Consider the following 20,573-nt stretch of genomic DNA (forward strand, 5'->3'; position numbering starts at 1 on the left):
AATATTTCTTACATTAGTCTGGGCAATAATATTTTGACTATGACAACAAAAGCACAGATAACAAAAGCAAAAATAAACAAATGGGATTTCATTAAACTCAGTCGCTTCTGCACAGAGGAGCAACAGCCCAGAGAGTCAACAGCCTGAAGAGACAATGTACTGAATGGGAGAATATATTTGCAAACCATGTATCTTATAAATAGCTAATGTCTAAAATGTGTAAGAAACTCAGGCAACCCAATAGCAAACAAAAAACACACACACAATATTAATTAAAATGGCAAATTATTTAAATAAACATTTCTCAGGAAATACATACAAATGGACAACAGCTATAAGAAAAGGTATTCAAAATTACTGTTCATCAAGAAAACATAAATTAAAAGTACAATGAGATTATCTCACACTAGTTAGAATGATTATCATAAAAATGATGAAAGATACATGTTAGCAAGAATGTAGAGAAAAGAGAATCTTTTACATTATTGATGAGAATGTAAAGGGCTACAACCAGGAATGGTGACTCATACCCATGATCCCAACGCTTTGGGAGGCCAAGGTGGACAGATAATTTGAGACCAGAAATTTGAGACCAATCTGACTAATATAGCAAGACCCGAGCTCTACCACATCTCTACCAAAAATACAAAAAAAAAAAAGAAAAAATTAGCTGGGCATGATGGCATGCTCCTATAGTCCCAGCTACTCTGGAGACTGAGTCATAAGAATTGCTTGAACCCAGGAGGCAGAGGTTGCAGTGAGATGAGATCGCATCACTGCACTCCAGCCTGGGTGACAGAAGCCTGGCCAACATGGCAAAACCTAGTCTCTACTAAAAACACAAAAATTAGTCTAGTATTGTGGGGCATGCCTGTAATCACAGCTACCCAGGAAGTTGAGACAGGAGAATCACTTGAACCCAGGAGGCTGAGCCAAGATCACACCACTGCACTCCAGCCTGGGTGACAGAACAATACTTCGTCTCAAAAAAAAAAAAAAAGAAGAAGAAAGAAAGAAGGAAAGAAAGAAAGAAGGAAAGAAAGAAAGAAAGAAAGAAAGAAAGAAAGAAAGAAAGAAAGAAAGAAAGGTAGTATAGAGGTTCCTTCAAAAAATTAAAATTAGAACTACTTTATGATCCAGGAATCTCACTTCTGAGCATATACACAAAGGAATTGAAACCAATGTGTCAAAGTGTACCTGCATCTCCATGTGTATTACAGCAATATGCACAATAGCCAAGATATGTAAACAAATTAAATGTCCATTGATGGATAAATAAATAAAATGTAATATATATTAATGTAATGAATTATTTATATTATTTTTGTGTGTATGTATGTATATACACACAAATCTCACTGAGATTTTTGAATGCATGAGTAATAGCATATACATACATAAACACAAAAAATTGAATATGATATAGACGGACTCTGAAAACATTACACTAAGCAAAATAAGCCAGGTAGAGAAAGACAAATACTGCATGATCTCACTTCTATGAGGAATCTAAAAAATTTGAAGCCATAGAAACAGAGAGAAGGGTGAGAGGAAGTAGGAATGAGGGGATATTGGTCAGAGGATATAAAGTTTCAGTTATGCAGGTTATAAACACTCTGGAAATCTAACACCCAGCAATGAGAGTACAGTTAGCAATACTGTATGAGAAATCTTCATAGTTTCCAAAATTTATGCCCTGACTATAAGACCTTTACCACCTATAACATATAAGAATGTTCACCTATTTTCTTCTAATAATGTAATTTGTTTTTATATTAAGTTTTGGATATATCTAAAGTATGGATCTGGCTACATCATGTTTTAATGGCTGGCTATTTCCCCCATCAGTATATGTTTCAAAATACATATCTTTATCACTTACTTAAAGGGCTTAATTATTATAAATTCCCTATATAAATACAGGTGTAGTTGGGGGACAATATGCATGCACAAATTTCTAGGATTTTATTTCTGCTTTAAAGAATATAAATTTGTACATACTCTAATGGAAGCTTAGTTTCACTATTTCTCATTTTACAGATTAGAATTCTCCAGCTCTTTTCAGCATCCTTCCTTAGTAGAATTGTAGTTCCCCAATTTCCTGAATTCATACTTGGCAGTATGACATGCTTCAGTCATAAAATGTGAATGAAAGTGGCACGTGACACTTCCAGGCACTGCTGTCTGAGCCAGCAGACTCTTCATTATGTTCTCTTCTTTTCTGCCTTCCTGATCACCTATGTCCCAGACAGTTGGAGTCTCACCAGGCTGGGTTTGGCATGCAAATGACAATGACACAAAGCAGATTACGGAATGGTCTCAACACAGAGTAAAGATTTGTTGTTTTAATTACAACAATTAAATGTGAGTGTCATTTGTTATTTGTTACTAGAGCAAAATTTAGTTTACCTGACTGATGCTATAGGTCACATATGGGTTTATTCACTAATATTTTAGAATATCTCATCAGTTTTAATTTCTTTTTACTAGACTGATTGGGTTATTAAGCATATAGAATAATTCAAAATAATAAATACATTTAGATTATGAATCTTCCTCCGCAAGAGTCTTTCTATTTATGTGAATATCTTAAGGAAAAATTTGGGGTCTGTTATGGCATAATTTATTTCAACCTTTTCCTAATGAAAGGTATATAATTATTTTATCTTTAATCTATTAATAGTAGTGTAATAAAATTATTTTATGTAAATATTTGAATTGACTTCTAATTTATTTCTCATTATAAATGCATAAAGTAGGACCCTAGATTAAAGATAATAATGATCTTGAGCTTCTATTGTCATCAAATAAAACCCTAGAAGAATTGCATTAATTTTATCTTCCATTGGCTGTATTATTTATGTTGGTATTTTAATACAATTTTTATATTATTAAATGTTATCTTTTCTTTGGTAAAGTGTTCAGGTAGATAGAGAGAGGAGAAAGAGATAAATAACATGTATGTGTGTGTTGATGAAGAGACTCCCACAAACAAAAAGTGTATAAAAGCCTGGGCAACATGGTAAAACCCTCTCTGTACAAAAGATACAAAAATTAGCCGGGCATGGGGGTGTGTACCTATAGTCCCGGCTACTTGGGGAGCTGAGACAGGAGGATCATCTGAGCCCAGGAGTTCAGGGATGCGGTGACTTGAGATTATGCCACTGCACTCCAGCCTGGGTGACAAAGTGAGACCCTGTCTCAAAACAAACATGTATGTAAAATGTGTGTGTGTGTATATGTGTGAATGTTTATGTATGTGTGTATGTATACACACACACATTTTAACCCACACAGTGAAATACACAGAAATCTACTTATATACATGTTCCCACGCACATATCTACACACACATATGTTTTTTAAATGTTGATTTCTGAGTGTTAACAATCATTATTTGGCCAATCTAGTTTTATTTATAGCTTTTTACTACCCATACTCCCTAATCCACTGAAATATTGTAAAGTGAACTCCAGACAATATATCATTTCACTAATAAATTTGCCATTATGAATCTAACAGATAAGGAGGCAATACCATTACTGCAAATAACAAAACTCTAGTGCTTCCTGAATGCCATAGAACATTCAATCATTGTTCAAATTTCATAAAATGTCAACAAATATTTTTTGGTCTTAGGTTATTTTTTCTGGTCCCATCTTTGTTTTTCTTGTCATCTATTGGTTATAAGATTCCAGGTTATTTGGTTTGTGGAACTTACCACATTCTAAATAAAGTTAATTAATGTTCAAGTTCTCTTTTGTGATTCCAATGATACGGATGGAAAACAGGGAAATACTGGGTAGAAGAGGGTGGTTCCCTGGCAAAGCTCCACCCTCAAGAATGGAAATCCATGGCCCTAAATGGGAAGAGGCATTCCTGTTTTTGCACCCAAATGTTGCCTTTTGGCCCACCACGTCCCCCTATCCTGTACCCACATAAGCCCCAAACCCCATGCTCCATGAGCATACAAACAGACAAACAGAAGGACAGAGGAGCAGAAGAGTGCCATGGCAGTGAAGAAGAGAAGAGAAGGAGCTTCTGAACGTTGAGAGGAGTTCGGCTGGGAGCAGTCAGAGAGGAGATTGGTCATAAGATTACCAAACTCCAAGGGAATATCATCTTCCTATTCTATCCCATTTCCACCTCCCCATCTATCCTATTGAGAGCGACCTCCATTGGCAATAAAATCAACAGCATTTACCATCCCTCAATTTATCCCTATGACCAGATTCTTTCTGGATTCGGGACAAGAGCCTAGGTACAAAGAGGGCACTGAGCTGGTTAACACTTAAGCTGTCTGCAGACAGCAGAGCTAAAAGAGCACTGTAACATGCCTGCTGGGGGTTTGGGAGCCACAGGCTCCCACCCCTAGACACTACCATGGGTCCAGAGCCCCAGAAGTGCTCACCCCAGCTCCTGCACTTGCCCATCTGCATGCTCTCCCCCACCATGAGGGGTTTGAGCACCTGGAGGCCAAACAGATGAGCTACGCCCCTCTTGCAAGTCCCGTAAGGGGCATCAGAGAACTCTCCCATTTCACCAGTACATTGACTGTCATTTGTAAAGGCTTGATTACATAGGTCCCAGGGAAGGTACCACTGAAAGCAAGGATGTGCTAGTGGGGATGCTGGTGCCTCCTCCTGAGTGACCTCAGGAAACACTCCAATCTCATTTATCTTCTTTTTGTGATGTTATCGTTGGTAAGTCACTCAGTGTTAGACATATTAGAATATATCTTAAAGAAGAAAACAGTATAGATTCAGGAGAATTCATTTTATATCCCTTTCACATCCTTTTACTCCATTCTCTGATGGAAACACATACTGTGTAACTTTATAGATGGGTGTCTGATGAAATATAGTGAATTTCTATACTTTTATATAAGCAGTCTATTACATATGTTTTTGTATCAGGATTTTATATTAACATCATTCTTAGATGTATCAAGATACATATATAAATATAAATTTATTTGTATAGATACATCCCACATTATGCATCCATTAAACTTTCAATGAAATTTTAGATTTAAAAATTTATTATTACAAATCAGACTGAAATTAACACACTTGTGCATATATCCTTGTGATCCATTTAATCTTTAGTATCTCCAAAAGAGTAAGAATTGTGAGGTCGTGGAAAAAAATCTACTGTTTTGTTTTCGGGTTTTTTTTTTTTTTTTTTTTTTGGATAATGCTAAATAATTCTCCAGTGTTTACACTTATCTGACATCTGAGCAAAAACAGTATATTATGATTCTTATTAATCTACATTCTGGTCAGATATTTTTGTTTCAGATCATTATGAAATTGTTGAATCTGCCTTCCCCAGTTACTAGGTAAACTGAAAAGTCATCCATCGTTAATGCTTTTGTACTTACCTTCATAGTTGGTCCATGTTTCCAAGCATCCAGGCAGAGAGGAGGAAGCCCCGCTCCCCTGCAGAGCTGATGTTTCCATTTCCACTCACGGCAGCCGCCCAGACTCTCGTGGGTTGTTGGACTCCCACCTCTGTGTATCTCTATATCTGCAATAAGACATGGCCACATACCAGGAGAAACCATTGAATTATTATTAGCAAAATGCTGTGTTCAAAGAGGGATCTATCTTCCCTGTAGTAAGTTGAGAAATGGAGCTGTTGCGCCTGGGTCCTGGGGAAAGAGAAATGCATGCCATCCTTTCTCTTTACTTTAAGCAGCCGTAAGAGCTAGCTTCCTAACAGATCAGAGAGTGCGGCTATTCTCTGTATTACATGTTGAAAAGACAATTCAGGGGCTGAAGCCAATTAGAAGTCAGTGTGTAAAGCCATTCTCTTTCAAACCCGTTCTCAGGAGAGGGGTGCCTTCCACCAGCCAGAATGGCAGCACAATGGCAGCTTTGTGGTAGGGTGAGGGATAAAGGAAACCAACCTTCTTTGGGCTGGAACACTGCAAAAAGCTACCATGAAAAGTTGAGCAACCTTTTAGACCCTCTGTTCTTCTACCATCACCTTCCCAGAAGGAAAAATAAGAGGAGGAACTTGCAGGAGTGGAGAGAAGCTTTCTTATGCCCCATTTATTGCTTATCTGACCATTTGTTGCAGGCACTTGCTAGTGTTAAAACACCAATTCTTCCTGACATTTCTCCTTTTTCGTTATTGGGTGTTGTCTAACGCATCCCATCCCCATCTTGGACAAAGAGACCATTGACGTAACAACACAGACTTTCCAAGGTGCTATCATGAGCCATGGATTCTCTCTCAAGTGATGTCTGTTTCCCGGCAAAAGTATTATCATTATAGTTTATCTCCCATAAAGCAACTTCCTGTGCTCTAAAACATAGTGCTCTGGGGAGCAGCCATGATTATCTTTGAGGTTTCGGAAGCAGTGAAACCTCTCCTTCTCTGTACTCTCGCACACAGTCATTGTAGGGCAGGGCTGAACGCTGCGTGTTTCCAGCTTCTCCCTGAGTATGTGAAGTACTGGTAACATCACCCAGAGTGTCAGCCTTCATCTGACCTGGGAAAAAATAAGCAGTTCCCCTGCTTCTCACGGGTTCCATCAAGAGGTCAATGTATCTGTCTCGTGGCAATGCTTCTCAAAACCTTCCCCTTGAACTATTCCTCCACGCAGAGGAAAGAGAAATGGAACCACTGAGATATGAGGGTAGCTGGCAGTGCCGCTTCAGAAAAAGTGAAATTCATATGTGAATATGTATATTTCACATGTAAATGTTATGTGGATTTTGTGCTGTGTGCCATGATGCATTCATCTTTTTAGAAAAATAACCTTTCATGTAACCTTTCTTCAAGTAAAATGAGTTATCCCTGAAAGTTCACCATCTCTATCCTGTGGCTTCCTGTTCTACCTGATAAGTGTGTGTCTTATTTTGAAAATTAAGAACTTCAGGTTCTTAGTCTCTTAGTCTCTGATACTTAAAAATACTCCTTAAGTTGTAGATAATGAAATGGTTTATTAGTCAATTACAGGTTGGTATGAATAATCTTTTTTATTATTATTATTTAATTATTTTTTTTTATTGCATTTTAGGTTTTGGGGTACATGTGAAAAACATGCAAGGTTGTTGCATAGGTGCATACGTGGCAGTGTGATTTGCTGCCTTCCTCCCCTTCACCCATATCTGGCATTTCTCCCCATGCTATCCCTCCCCAACTCCCCACCGCCGTGCTGTCCCCCCCACTCCCCCACAACAGACCCCCGTGTATAGTGCTCCCCTCCCTGTGTCCATGTGTTCTCCTTGTTCAACACCCGCCTATGAGTGAGAACATGTGGTGTTTGATTTTGTGTTCTTGTGTCAGTTTGCTGAGAATGATGGTTTCCAGGTTCATCCATGTCCCTACAAAGGACGCGAACTCCTCGTTTTTAATGGCTGCATAATATTCCATGGTGTATATGTGCCACATTTTTCCTGTCCAGTCTATCATCGATGGGCATTTGGGTTGGTTCCAGGTCTTTGCTATTGTAAACTGTGCTGCTATGAACATTCGTGTGCATGTGTCCTTATAGTAGAACGATTTATAATCCTTTGGATATATGCCCAGTAATGGGATTGCTGGGTCAAATGGAATTTCTATTTCTAGGTCCTTGAGGAATCGCCACACTGTCTTCCACAATGGTTGAACTAATTTACACTCCCACCAACAGTGTAAAAGTGTTCCTATTTCTCCACATCCTCTCCAGCATCTGTTGTCTCCAGATTTTTTAATGATCGCCATTCTAACTGGCAGGAGATGGTATCTCAATGTAGTTTTGATTTGCATTTCTCTAATGGCCAGTGATGATGAGCATTTTTTCATATGCTTGTTAGCCTCATGTATGTCTTCTTTTGTAAAGTATCTGTTCATATCCTTCGCCCACTTTTGAATGGGCTTGTTTGTTTTTTTCTTGTAAATCTTTTTTAGCTCATTGTAAATTCTGGATATCAGCCCTTTGTCGGACGGGTAGGCTGCAAAAATTTTTTCCCATTCTGTTGGTTGCCGATTCACTCTATTGACTGTTTCTTTTGCTGTGCAGAAGCTGTGGAGTTTGATTAGGTCCCATTTGTCTATTTTGGCTTTTGTTGCCAATGCTTTTGGTGTTTTGGTCATGAAGTCCTTGCCTACGCCTATGTCCTGAATGGTTTTGCCTAGGTTTCCTTCTAGTGATTTTATGGTGTTAGGTCTTATGTTTAAGTCTTTAATCCATCTGGAGTCAATTTTAGTGTAAGGTGTCAGGAAGGGGTCGAGTTTCTGCTTTCTGCATATGGCTAGCCAGTTTTCCCAACACCACTTATTGAACAGGGAATCCTTTCCCCATTGCTTGTTTTTTTCAGGTTTGTCAAAGATCGGGTGGTTGTAGATATGTTGTGTTGCCTCCGACACCTCTGTTCTGTTCCATTGGTCTATATCTCTGTTTTGGTACCAGTACCCTACTGTTTTGATTACTGTAGCCTGAATAATCTTGATAGTTCTTTTCAGTAAAGCGTTAGTATAGAAAAAAGAGTGGTGCAATTATGAGATTCTGTTGATGTGGGAGAGGAGAATGGACATCACTGAGCGAGGACAGTGACACAAGGCTGAGCGGGAAAATCATTGAATGAGTGGGAAGCAAGATGCGTTGTGTGTAGTTTTAGGAATCAGTACAACAGTTGAAAAGCTGGCCTTTCTGTTAATAGGTAGCAATTGAATAGCTGTGATAGCATCAGTTATTTAATTTTGCCCATTGTATTCCCAATCACAATTTGCAATAAAATAGGACATATATTGAGATGGGATGGGATCTAAAATGAGATGGGATCTAATAGGAAACATATCGACATTTCTCATTTATTTCTGTTTCATAGTTGAAAATCCAATGTAAAGAGTGAATCCTGAAGTCACAGCATTCAGGTCTCTGGACCATGACTTAATGTTCACTAACAATTGCATTGAATGTTGTTCAGATTATTCTCTTCTGCTGAATTGTTCTCATTCCCTAATTGGCTTCGTTGTTATTGTTTATATGCTTGAATCAAATTATAATATGTGTCAGCTATGAAATTCTCTTATATAATGGATCTGGTAGCCATTGTGTATTTTGTGATCTTCATAATACAATAGAAATTGGACATAAATTTCTGCTACAAAATCTGGCACACGAAAGCCCACATTTAGGTACATTGTGCACTAAAGAAGAATGTTTAGAAGAAACACCTGGGACCCATCTGTACCAGCTCTTCTCAGTTTATTCATGCTTTTGCTATGCACCCATTTGCTTAATGCAACTTCAGTAAGTTGACCATTTCATAGCAGTGCACCTGTCCTTAACCCAATCAGCAGGTCCTCTCCCCTCCTATTCTACTTTCTTATTGGAAAGTAGCTTGCCAATTACAAGTGCACAGCTAAACAGAAGCGTAGCCACTCAAATACCTCCAATTTTCCCCAGATAGAGTGTGTGCATTTTTAAAACATGCAAGCTGTGATAATAATCTTCAGAAATACTCAAAACACAGAAAGAATATAACTTTAAACATTAAATACTATTAAAGGCTTAGTTAGAACCTATCTTAGTGAAAATTATTAGGAACTCAGAATGTAAAATATTTCAGAATTATTTGTCAAAGGAAAAGTTATGGAATGAAATATATGACATGAATATCAATTTAAGAAGTGACTCGTAAAACCAGAACAAATGAAGATGTCTGTTCACATGTGGAGCTAGCATGTTCCATGTGGTTGCTTTTATTCTAGGATTTTAAATCAAATTTTATTTTAAGGGACTTGTATTTTTCAGTGATTGTCAAGTGAGTCAGAAGAAGGCAAAGCAATGTAGTTCAGCAGATCTCAGCATCAGTTGCAGGCTGGAATCACAAAGAGAGTTTTAAATACCACTGTTGGGAGTTGCACCCCACAGGTCTTGTAAGTGGGAGACTAGATATTGTATTTTTTTAAAAAAACATCCCAGGTACTTTTAATGTGCATAAAACATTGAGATTCACCATATACAGTTCAATTCATATATATTGAGCAGTCACATTCCCTAGTCTATTTTCTTGTTCTAAAGCCAAGGCTCAAATGGAACAGCCATTTATGACTCATTTTGCCAGAAGTCTTCCATGCCCTCCTCATTCATTGTTCTCAACTGGCTGGGAGTAGTTCCCCAGATCTAAGCCTCTCATGCCTTCCTGGGATTAGGAGTCACCACGGGATGTTATTAAAGTGCAGGTTCTGCTTCTAGAGATCCAGGGTGGGGCCCACACCACAGCACCACTAATAAGCTCCCAGGGGATGCTGGCTGATGATCTAGGAACCATATTTTGAGTGACCAAAACCTTTGTTTTGAGATCAGCCTCAAAAAAAGAGAGAAAAGAAAAGAATACAAATAAAAGGAAAGAGAAAGGAGGGGATGGGAGGGTAGGGGAGGGGGAAGGAGAGGAGAGGAAGGAGAGGAGGGGAGGGGACAAGAAAAAATTTAAGCTAGAAAGGGGAGGGGAGGGGAGGGGAGGGAAGGGAAGGGAGAGGAAGGGAGAGAAGGGAAGGGGAGGAGAGGGGAGGGAAGGGAGAAGTAAAAAAGCAAAGCCAGAAAGGGAAGCGGAGGGGAAAGAAGAGAGGGGAGATGGGAGAGGGAGGGGAGGGAGGGGAGGGAGGGGGAGGGAGGGGAGGGAGGTGGAAGGGAGAGGAGGGAGGTGGGAGGGAGAGGAGGGAGGGGAGAAGAAAAAAAAGAAGGGAAGCCAGTCCCTCCCTCACGTGCAGGAAACCTGGTTGGGGTTTCAAGAGGAACACCAACAAGGACAAGCTGACTTCCTGCCCATTATCAGCCTCTGCCTGAGAGAAGCAAAAGGCACTTCCGCATTTCTTGTGACAGGTAGTTTGGAGCCAGTTCAAGCTTCCAACCAGAGAAGTGGCATGATCAAATTGGTATCAAACAGAAGAACTTCCCAGTTGCCGTGTGCACTACAGGCTGCAGGGAAGGGGGCTTGGAATAAAACTTTAACCATGGAGCTGAACTAGGGTAAGTGCTAGGTGGCCCATCTGAAATTCAGAAGGCCCACTGGAGCTACAGATGTTAGTATTGGGTGATGTGTTAGGAAAAAAAAACCCTCCTCCAGCTCACTGTCAAGTGCAGGAACCATTCACCTATTTGTGGAGGTTTGCCCTGTACAGACATTGGCTGATGACCCAGCCCACTTGCAGCCTGCTGGACACCTGAGGGCCACTGGCATAGTCAAGGCAAAAGCCTTGGGCCCCACTCCCATCTGCTGTACCTGACACAGGTTCCCTGTCCCAGTGGCAGTTGGTTTCCAGGGGCCCATTCCTTCCTGGCATTGCTAGAGGCTTAGAGGCTGCTGTTTCATCGAACCTGGTGTGTCTCTTGTGAGAACACGTGGCATTTCTTGCTTGTCTGAACCAACACACCCCACTCACTTGTTAGAAACACTGATATGGCTGGAGAATAATAGAGGTCAGCAAGATGCACTTCTTCCCTCATGCCTGGACAGCGCCTCTGCCCTTTCTTTCACTTTTGTTCCTATAGACTTTAACCTAGAAGTCACAGCAGTAGCTAATCATATTGATTAAAAAAAATCCTCAATATTTGGATTTTGCTTTTGAATGTGTTAGATGTGGTCACTGGGACCCACACTTTCTTGATGACCTTCCATGAGAAGAGCTTCTCTGATGCAGTTGATAGTTTAAGCCTTATGTTTGCAAGAGGCTAAATCATATTCTGGAAAAATAAAATGTTTGAAAAGGAATCAATTTAAAATCAGACCTTGACGTTTAGTTACTGTGGAGATCACCCACCTCTCACCTGGAATGCATTTCTGACAACTAACATCAATGGCTGCCATTGTACCCTTAGTCCCTGGGGAGATATCACCGAGAATCTGTGTTCAGAAATTTACACAGAACATACATCTTGGGGTCAAGTATTTCCATGCCTGAGCTCCACACTGAAAGATTTTGGTTTACCTGGATATTAGAAGGTTAAAAAGATTTACCTAGGATTATGAGTCTCTGATTTCATGGAAGGTGGATATTGAGTGTCAGGCAATTGTTTCAAAGATTCTTTTTGTCTACCGTTACTTGATTCCAAAGCTAATTAAAAAGAGTAACAATAGGCCAGGCACAGTGGCTCATGCATGTAATCCAGCACTTTGGGAGGCCGAGGTGGGAGGATCAAGAGTTCAGGAGTTTGAGACCATCCTGACCAACATGGTCAAACCCTGTCTCTACTAAAAATACAAAAATAAAATTAGCTGCACATGGTGGCATGCACCTGTAATCCTAGCTACTCAGGAGGCTGAGGCAGGAGAACTGCTTGAACCCAAGGTGGAGGTTGCAGTGAGCTGAGATCACGCCACTGCACTCCAGCCTGGGTGACAGAGCAAGACTCCCTCTAAAAAAAAAAAAAAAAAAAAAAAACCATAGTAACAATAGTATGGCGATCTGTTCACATATACTCTTCAACTTTTTTCCAATTCACTATATAGAAATGAGTGAGGTTCAACGAGATGTCCACTAAGTGCTCGTACCTTTCCTGTCCCCAGGAGTGTCCTTACTTTACACATATAAGAAGCAGAACTCCTAGGGAAGCAAAAGAATCCCCCAAAGAGTTAAACATTTCACCAAGAGCCCTGAGGCCATCTGAGGACTGACCCAAAAGCCTCAGATCTCTCCACCACCATACATTTTTCCACTTGTCAACAGAAAAGTTTACACTGAGTCACTGTGCCTTTCACTCTCAATTTGCATTCTCAACAGATTCTCTATATCAGGGTCATCAGAGACATTTACAAATGTGTGTTTGTCCTCCTTCCCTGGACATGGCAGGGCTGTACTTCCCTGCCCCTTTAGAAGTTGGCTGGCTGGTGCATGACTGATTTCGCCATTGTCATGTGAGTGGAAGGGAATGCAGAACCGCCCGGCAGATGCCCTAAGAGGTCACTGTCCACACTCTCCATCACCTGTTGCAGCAAGTGTGTTAACTTCTACCAGGATGTCTCTTTTGCTTTCATTAGCCTAGATGGTGAAAATAAGTAATTCAAAATCTAAGCTATTGGAACTCTACATTTTTTTTTGAAACTTAAAGCAATATAAATTACAGGCCTGAGTCATGTGGCAGGCAGCTGTAAGCTGTTGTTTGTTTGAATTAAGTCTTTTACCTGGAATATTTTGTAAAATGATGTAAGCGGTAAGGATGCCAGGGAAGATTCCTTCCTTCTTCCTGTTAACTTTCATTATAGATTAACTTCCCTCTTATCATTCCTTTTTTTAAATTTTTGTGAGTACCTAGTAGTTGTGCATATTTATGGGGTACATGAAATGTTTTGATATAATCATGCAGTGCATAGCAATCACATCATAGAGAACGGGATAGCATCCCCTCACGCATTTATCCTTTGTGTTACAAAAAATCCAATTTTACTCTTTTAGTTATTTTAAAATGTACAGTTAAGTTATTGTTGATTATAGTCACTGGGCTGTGCCATGGAATAGTAGGTTTTATTGAATTTTTCTATTATTTTTGTACCCATTATCATCCCCACCTCTCCTCCACCTCTCACTCCCCTTTCCTGCCTCTGGTAACCATTTGTCTACTCTGTATCTCCATGAGTTCAATTGTTTTAATTTTCAGATTCCACAAATAAGGGAAAACATGCAATTTTTGTCTTTCCATGTTTGGTTAATTTCACCTAACATAACGATCTCCAGTTCCATCCATCCAAATGACAGCATCTCATTCTTTCTTGCAGTTGAATAGTACTCCGTTGTGTATAGGTACCACATTTTCTTTATCCATTCATCTGTTGATGGACAGGTAGGCTGCTTTCAAATCTTGGTTATTGTGAACAGTGCTGCAGTAAACATGAGAACACAGAAATCTTTTTGATATACTGATTTCCTTTCCTTTGGGTATATATCCAGCAGTGGGATTACTGGATCATACAGTAGCTGGATTTTTTTGTTGAGGAACCTCAAAACTGTTCTCCATAGTAACTGTATTAACTTAAATTCCCATTTTCCATATCTTTACCAACATTTATTATTGCCTCTCTTTTGGCTATAAGCCATTTTAACTGGCGTTAATCTACATTGTAGTCTCGATTTGCATTTCCCGGATGATCCATGGTGTTGAGCATCTTTTCATATGTTTGCCATTTGTATGCCTTATGTCTTCTTTTCAGAAATGTCTATTCAGAACTTTTGCCTATTTTTGATCAGATTATTAGATTTTTTCCTATAGAGTTGTTTGAGTTCCTTATGTATCTGGTTATTACTTACCCTGGTCCGATGGGTAGTTTGCAAATATTTTCTCCCGTATTGTGGGTTGTCTCCTCACTTTGTTGATTGTTTTCTTTGCTGCACAGACAGAGGCTTTTTAACTTGATGTGATCTCAATTGTCTATTTTTGCTTCAGTTGCTGTGCTTGTAGGGTATCACTTAGGAAATTTTTGCCCAGGCCAATGTCCTGGAGATTTTCCCCAAAGTTTTCTTGTAGTAGTTTTGTAGTCTTCAGACTTAAATTTAAGTCTTTAATCAATTTTGATTTGATGTTTGCATATGACAAGAGATAAGGGTCTAGTTTTATTCTTGTGTGTATGGATTTCCAGTTTGCCTAGCACCCTTTATTGAAGAGACTGTCGTTTTCCTAGTGTATGTTCTTGGTATCTTTCTCAAAAATGAGTTCACTGTGGGTGCATAGATTTGTTTCTGGATTCTCTATTCTGTTCTATTGGTCTATATGTCTGTTTTTTTTCCAGTACCATGCCGTTTGGGTTACCATAGCTCTGTAGTATAATTTGAAGTCAGGTAATGTGATTCTTCCTGTTTTGTTTTGTTTTGTTTTTCTTTTTGCTTAGGATAGCTTTGGCTATTCTAGATCTTTTGTGGTTTTATGTAAATTTTAGAATTGTTTTCTCTATACCTGTGAAGCATTTTATTGGTACTTCAATAGAGATTGCATTGAATCTGTAGATTTCTGTGGGTAATACGGATATTTTATAAATACTGATTCTTCTAACCCATGAACATGGAATATCTTTCCATTTTTTGGTGTCCTCTTCAATTGCTTACATCAGTGTTTTATAGTTTTTATTGTAAAGATCTTTCATTTCCCCAAGTTAATTCTTAGGTATTTAATTTTATTGTGACTATTGTGAATGGGATCAGTTTTTATTTCTTTTGCAGAGTGTTCAGCACTGGGCATGTAGAAATGCTACTGATTTTTTATTGAATGGGATCAGTTTTTATTTCTTTTGCAGAGTGTTCAGCACTGGGCATGTAGAAATGCTACTGATTTTTTATATGTTGATTTCAAATCCTGCAATTTAATTAAATTTGTTCATCAGTTGTAAAAGTTTGTGTGTTTGTCGGGGGGGTGGGTGGAATCTTCAGGTTTCTCCAAATATAAGATTGTATAATTTGCAAGCAAGCATAATTTGATTTCTTCCTTTCCAATTGGGATGCCCTTTATTTCTTTCTCTTGTCTGATTGCTCTAGCTAGGACTTCCAGTACTGTGCTGAATAACAGTGGTGAAAGTGGGCATCCTTGTCATGTTCCAGATCTTAGAGGAAAGGCTCCAGTTTTTCCCCATTCAGTATGATACTAGCTGTGGGTCTGTCATATTTGGCATTTATTTTGTTAAAAAATGTTTCTCCTATGCCCAGTGTTTTAGGGTTTTTATTATGAAGGGATGTTAAATTTTATCGAATACTTACAGCCTCAGTTGAAATGATCATCTAGTTTTTATTCTTTATTCAGTTGATATTATGTTTCACATTGATTGATTTTCATATGTGAAGCAAACCTTGCATCCCAAGGATACATCTTCCTTGGTCATGATTAATGATCTTGCTAATGTATTGATTCCAGTTTGCTAGTATTTTGTTGAGAATTTTTACATCAATATTCATCAGAGATATTGGCCTGTAGTTTTTTGTTTGTTTGTTTGTTTGATGTGTTTCTCTCTGGTTTTTGTATCAAAGTAATACTGGCTTATTAGAATAAGTCTGGAGGTATTATTTCCTTCTCTATTTTGGGGAATAATTTGAATAGGGTTGGTATTAGTTTTTCTTTAAATGTCTGGTAGAATGCATCAGTGAAGCCATCGGGTCTTAGGATTTCTTTGTTGGGAGACTTTTTATTATGGCTTCACTCTCATCACTTTTTATTTATCTGTTAAGATTTTGGATTTCTTTCTGGTTAAATCTTGGTGGTTGTATATGTCTAGAAATTTCTTCATGTATTCTAGATTTCCCAATTTATTGGCGCGTAGTTTCTCATAGTAGCCTCCAATGGTCCTTTGAATTTCTGCAGTTTGGGTTGCAATGTCTCCTTTTTCAATTCTGATTTTATTTATTGGGTCTTCTCTCTTTTATTTTTGGTTACTCTGGCTAAGGATTTTTCAATTTTGTAAAACTTTTCAAAAAAAAGTGCCTCTTTAGTGCCTCTTTCAGTAATATGAAGTTGAAGCCATGTACCATGAGTACTCACCTGAGTTTTAGTTCTAGGAAGTCGCTTTTCTTGTGTAGATAGTTGTTCAATTGTTGTCCTTGCCACAGGGACGATCAGTGGAGCCTTCTGTTCTGCCCCCTTTCTCTGCCTCTCTCCAATCCTCTTACTTTTTTCACACAGCCTTCATGGTTATCACAGTGACTTAAGATGGAATATTACCCTCCTTTCTATTGGAAAGAAAATGAAAACCAGATATAAAGAAAAGAAAACAGACTGCAGAGCAAAGAAAACAAACTGTGGATAATTAATTTATTATGACTCATAAGCCCAGCCTTGTATAAAAAATGTTGTAATCCTGTTATATTTCTTTGTCTTCTTTTATTAGTAAGAATTTGGCTTTTAACTTTTAAGCAGTATCTCTATTTCTCTGGAATGGTGCGTCCCAGAATGACTATTCCTAGCTTTTTGATTAAATAAATTCTTTAAAATAGAAAATTGACCCTTCTGATTATTTCAGTTGGGCAGTACATTGATTATTACAGGCACAGTATCTTTGCCAGAGTGCACTGTGTAACCTGGAAGAAAACCTGAATTTTTGTTTCTAGGTTATACAATGCAGTCTGGCAAAGATACTGTGGTTTTGAAACCACTGGGATTTTAGAACTGTTTGTTGCTGAAGCACCACAGTGTTTTTCTGACTGATACACTGGAACTCAACTTCTGAAACCTCTGTGGGGGAATTTGAAAATGTCTACTGGCTTGCTGAGCCTAACTTAGTCTAATGCGTGATGATGATGATCCTAATACAGTAATGTGTTTGACTTACCAAAAAGAGTTTATTTTTCTTGTGTTATGGCTATAAAACTTGTTTATAAGTTTATTTGGCAATTTCTGGGATTTGGCCAACGTGATTTATAGATTTCAATGTGTTTCAGAGTTTTATCATTCTAGGGCTGAGAATAACAGATTTTCTAGGGATTTTGGCTCTCGTGACAGCCAGCAAAGCAGCAGCAAGGGGTAGTTTTGCGAACTAGTGGTCAGTGATTTGAGCATCAACACCCACAGAACCTGCATGAGAAGCTTCACACAAAGCCAATTTCCCCCTCTGAGGTTTCATTTTATTGGGTTTAACATTTTATACCTGATATTCAGTTATTAGCTTATACATGTGGCAGTGAACTAAGTAGATGGCATTTAGCTGAGATCATAGGCACAAAATTACATTAAAAATTAAGATAGCACGGTTCATTTACCATAGCTGCTTGCTAATGAAGATATATAACTAATGGAGAAGTTTAGCCCATAACAGGAACTTCTACCTGAGACTGCAAAAAAATACGGAGGCCACAAGTAAACTAAGACAAAGCCATGAAAAATTATTCCCAATTAAACATCAATCAGGTATTTTCTGAACCTCAGACTGCAATTAAAAGTGCCCCAGTTGTATAACTGAAGAATACAGGCATGACTCTTTCTGATGCGATCTTAGACTAATTTGAATTTGAATTTGAAGTTGTCAGTATACTCTGCCCAGTGTTCTTGTTTTTTAAAAATGCAATTCTTTGTATCTTTGCTCTTGGTTCATGTGTTCCAAAATAGGGTAATACAAAACCAATCAGCACTCAATCTTTAGAATAACTGCTGTGACAGCAACAAGCACGTTCTACATTTGTTCTCTTTCTTCTGCTGAAGATTTGAACATATGTTGACCTGCCAGAGTCAAAGCAGGGCCTGTAGCTTGTCTGATATCTGGAACTGCATCTTTCTTTTTAACAGACTCCATGGTGTGTACTTGTATTCTAGAAGCACATGGTAAAATTGAAGGAGAAAGTCATATCCTTTGGTTATTCACGGGAATGCTTTCAAGAATAAATAGAACAAAAGAGTAATGAAATGGGCCAGGCACAGTGGCTCACACCTGTAATCCCAGCACTTTGGAGGCCAAGGCGGGCGGATCATGAGGTCAGGAGATGGAGACCATCCTGACTAACATGGTGAAACCCCATCTCTACTAAAAAGATAGAAAAAGTTAGCTGGGCATGATGGCATGTGCCTGCAATCCCAGCTACTCAGGAGTCTGAGGCAGGAGAATTGCTTGAATCTGGGAGGCAGAGGTTGCAGTGAGCCAAGAAAACATAACTGCACTCTAGCCTGAGCGTCAGAGTGAGACTCTGTCTCATAAAAGGAAAAGACATGAAATGACAATTTTTGAGGCCATTAGGTTGGAGGCAGTAATGTGCAAAACAGTGAGGCCAAATAAACAAATGAGGGGACTCCAGGGGCCCATGGAAGCATAAAGTACAAAGAAAGTTTCTCAGCCCAGAGACAGCAGATTGTGGAGTCTCACTATGTTAGCTGACAGCCTGATACCACTCACCTGTTGGGTCGTAGTTCAAACAATGAGTCTTGAGAAACCCCAAGGGGGATCTGGTGGAATATTCTGATGAAAATTGATGGCAAGGATTTTTTATAGAACTTGAACATTAGCCAACATATTGTTTTGTGTGCAGGGTCCTGCTGTCCACAGTAATAGCATGTAAATTATATTTTGGGTATTGATGTTCACTCAGTTCTTAAAGAGTATTTATTGCATGCCTATGTGCTAAAACTGGACTATAAAAATAAAATAGGCCAAGATTTTTTTTTCGAGAGGACAAATCTAGTTGGCTCTGAAGGTTTAGTTTCTTTATTCTTCTAGGAGTTCATCAGATGAGTGGATCAGCAGGTCAGAGTTAATTCAATAGAACAGACTGATAACAGCCACTGCTAACTCTTCCTGATAAAGCCATTTTTAAACTAGAGAGCATCCATTGATACTAGTTACAAGAGTGCTCCATGATCCAAAGCTATATACATATGTAGAGCATCAGAGACATGAAGGCACCATATACCAGCTTGTAGGCAATAGGTATGAAGTCTATCATGCAGGGTAGTGAGAGTTCAAGGGTGCATGTGCCTCCCACTTCTCTGATTCTAAGCTCATCCCCAGTAAACTCCATGCTCTATCTGTACCACATGCTAGAGGTCTTGACAAGAAACACTTTGCACAGCTTAGGAGGGGCACAGACAAGTAAATAGGCAAACAATATAGTCTTAAAGTAAAGCAACATTATTTTTCACTGCTGAGAAAAAGAGCACTAATACCATCTGCATTCTATGGGGCAGTTTCATGAAGGTTCTGCCCATTAAGAGGGGCCCTAAATATTGAGTAAAATTTGGATAGAGGTAGGGAGGAGGCATTTGGGTGAAGGTAGGTGGTTGACAAGAGTGTAGGGTGCTTGGCTGGTAAGAAGCTTTTAGGGCTTGGATGTGTGTGTATACTCTCAGCAAATCACATCTACCCTTTGCTAAGGACACAGGAGTAACCCTGCATTGTTTTATGCCACAGCCTTCCTAGAAATATTAACACCAACAGAAGAGTTATAAATTCGAAATCCTATGACATAGAGCTGAAATGCATCTAAGATCTATTAGAGTATGCTTTCGCTTCATGCTGGTTTTCCACCTTTCTTTCAAGGCATTGCTTTCTCTGAGAGTGGCAGCCTTGAGCTTCTATACCTAGCACACACTGTTAAACATTCATATATTTTTAAAAGTTTGGGTTTTACTGCATTTTTCTTATAACTTTGGTTTGGTATTTCATGGTAATAGGTAGGTTCTTTACATTCTTTTTTTCCAGCAAGTAGGTTTGCATTTTTGTCTTCTGGAGGCTCTGGGGTTTGCATCTGTTGCAAAAATAGTGTCAAAGTTGTTGGCATCAAAGAAGCAAACTCAGTCGCCTTTAACGTTTCTAAGAAAACACCTGTGTCTAAATGCCAAGTAAACTATTTCATAATAATGTGCCATTCCATAAAGAATTTTCATTTTCTAATAAAGTTTTTTGATGTCACTTTAGCAGAATAAATACCAAGAAAAAAATAGAAAGGTCACTCAACTGATTCTTTCTCAAAAACACACAATACCATTGACTAAAGTAAGAGTTTTAATTCATCTAAATTTCTCTGGACTGTTGATGAAATGTTTTATAGATTTGAGGTTATGTTAAGATTATAAACTTAATAATACAACTCAACTTCATATACCCTAGCTTCTGCCTATAGACTTTGAATTGGTAAAAAGGGCAGATGCACATGTTATATTAAATGTGAAGTTAATATCC

The 20,573-nt window shown here is 38.7% G+C and overlaps 1 pseudogene; it reads right to left on the reverse strand.

Annotated features, from left to right (window-relative positions):
* Positions 1 to 20,573, reverse strand: part of LOC105732984 (U2 small nuclear ribonucleoprotein auxiliary factor 35 kDa subunit-related protein 2-like) — a 50,952-nt pseudogene that overhangs the window by 15,195 nt on the left and 15,184 nt on the right.

The sequence above is a fragment of the Aotus nancymaae genome, unplaced genomic scaffold (assembly GCF_030222135.1).
Source record: "Aotus nancymaae isolate 86718 unplaced genomic scaffold, 86718_ANA_hifiasm-v0.15.2.pri h1tg000014l, whole genome shotgun sequence".
Taxonomy (NCBI): Eukaryota; Metazoa; Chordata; class Mammalia; order Primates; family Aotidae; genus Aotus; species Aotus nancymaae.